General features: G+C 35.9%; 2 non-coding genes across 2 annotated transcripts; both read left to right on the top strand.

Moving 5' to 3' along the window:
• Positions 1-1,703: 1,703 nt before the first annotated feature.
• Positions 1,704-1,774, top strand: TRNAG-GCC (transfer RNA glycine (anticodon GCC)). Its single transcript has one exon. It is a non-coding gene; the product is annotated as a tRNA-Gly (tRNA).
• A 1-nt stretch (position 1,775) lies between these two features.
• On the top strand, positions 1,776-1,862 carry LOC139846302 (small nucleolar RNA snoR114). Its single transcript, XR_011759027.1, has one exon. It is a non-coding gene; the product is annotated as a small nucleolar RNA snoR114 (small nucleolar RNA).
• The last annotated feature ends 291 nt before the right edge of the window (positions 1,863-2,153 follow it).

Raw genomic sequence — 2,153 nt, 5'->3', positions numbered from 1 at the left:
TTAATGATCTAGGATATTGCATACTAAATCTACTATTTCCAAGTTTATTGAGATGCTATATATTCCTAACAGATGTATAGCAATTGAGCTCTCAAAGTATGCCGGTCGCACGGCCTAATTCCCAGTATGAATGGTTTGCATATTACACTATAGTTTCTCGAGATATTTACTGAGTATATCAAATTCGTTTGTGTGCGAGTGGGAGATGTTGAAAATCATTACGTAGTATTATAATTTGTGGTACACCCACAAACTCATTTGTGTTTGTTCCACCATCTATTGAGTGGTAAATCCATTACCTTTATTTTGTGTTTGTTCCACCATCTATTGAGTGGTAAATCCATTACCTTTATTTTGTGTTTGATCCAATATCTATTAAGTGGTAAAGTCACTTATTTGTGATAGTACACAAGGTAATAAGTACACTCATATCTCTATAAATAGAGAGTAAAATCTCTTCTTGTATGACACACAAGTAATAAGAGAATATACACACATAAAAGAAACTAAGTAGTTGGTATTTGGCAAACCATTGAAGGAATTAGGTTGTGAAACTTGAAAGCCTTCCGTTCGTGATCGCATTCCCGACCGGTGATCTAAACGTCGATCCTACTCATTTCCGCTGCTTGTATTCGGTATGTCTCGAATTCTATTATGTATACAACAAAAACTAACAGGTTTAGTGAGTTAGCTGTGGTTGAGTTGTTTAGTTGGTAATTTGAGTAATATTTTCAGGATGTACGTCTGTATTTAACCATTTTTAAACAAGGTTTGACAGATAAGAAGCCATTGTTCAATGGGAATAATGCAATACAATATATGAATCAAAATCATTCAGTTTCACATTGCGCTTTTATTGAAATGGAAATGGAAGTTCTTAACATCAAATGATACTTTTTGGGTGAAGGTAGTTAAAGCATTACATGGCCCTTCTTTTTCTGATGTTGAAGTGAAGAGTGTGTGGGGGACTATTGTTCATACTTGCAAAAAAGTTATGGACCTAAATATTATTCCCAAAGATGCTTTCAAAATGAAACTTGGCGACTGTGGTAGTATTCATTTTGGTTTGATCTATGGATCGGTGATTCTTCTCTACGTATTCGTTATTGTGTTGTTGCTCGAGAGGTATGGCATTCTATCTTCGTGTGGATTAATCAGCCGTGGTCTCGTTTTCTTCATGGCAAGAATTATTGAGCTAGATTGATTCAGGGGCAACCCTGTGGGGAGTAAGAAAGGATGATAAAAATATCATAATTCGAAGATAGAAACCAACATTCTTGAACACAAAATAATCATATGATTCATAGAACCAGCAGATGGCTATTCAGGCATGGTATTCGGCACCCAACAAACATACAGACAACATGCACTCCATTTATTCAGAAGCGTGTTATTTACATATTGACATTACACCAATGAAACACTAAAATAAACAGAGTTGGCATAACATATGGACCAATAGGAACTAGTGTTGGCATAACATATGGACCAATAGGAACTAGTTTACAACACCTTGCCTGTATGTCTATGTGATTATGTAGACTGTGAGCACGTGTCGCACATTAATAGGAACTATTTATATTTAGCAGCGTCCCAAAAATTGAACAAACACATGACAAGTTAACGTTGTTAATTTTCTGCAATCACAAGTTTTTTATCAATAAACAGGAGATATGAGTTTGAGTAATAACCAAAATACATAAGCACCAGTGGTCTAGTGTTAGAATAGTACCCTGCCACGGTACAGACCCGGGTTCGATTCCCGGCTGGTGCATTTGCTATGATGAATCCTGCACTTACATGTGAGGCTGGTCCCTCATTATTATCTGACTCATAGATGATATTATAGTGCTTCTGAGCTTACCTGTTTTTTTTTCCTCTACTACATGAATTGTCTTCCACTTAAGAAAGTCTTTTTACGATTAGTCCACTATGAAGGCACTTTCCACTTAAGAAAAGTCTTTTTGTGATTAGTCCACTACTCTTTTTTCCCTTTCGCTCTTCACTATATTCTACAGCCTTATATGCTTACCCGTTTATGGGTTGATGAGATAAACTGTACTTCATTTCTATTGCCATGAGCCCATGAGAATAGGGGACAATACTGATTACCACATCGCACACTCACATGTAATTGTTTTTTTTTTTTTTTT

Source organism: Rutidosis leptorrhynchoides, chromosome 4, assembly GCF_046630445.1.
Source record: "Rutidosis leptorrhynchoides isolate AG116_Rl617_1_P2 chromosome 4, CSIRO_AGI_Rlap_v1, whole genome shotgun sequence".
Taxonomy (NCBI): Eukaryota; Viridiplantae; Streptophyta; class Magnoliopsida; order Asterales; family Asteraceae; genus Rutidosis; species Rutidosis leptorrhynchoides.
The sequence above is the reverse complement of the archived record's forward strand: the minus strand, read 5'-3'. Positions and strand labels throughout refer to the sequence as shown.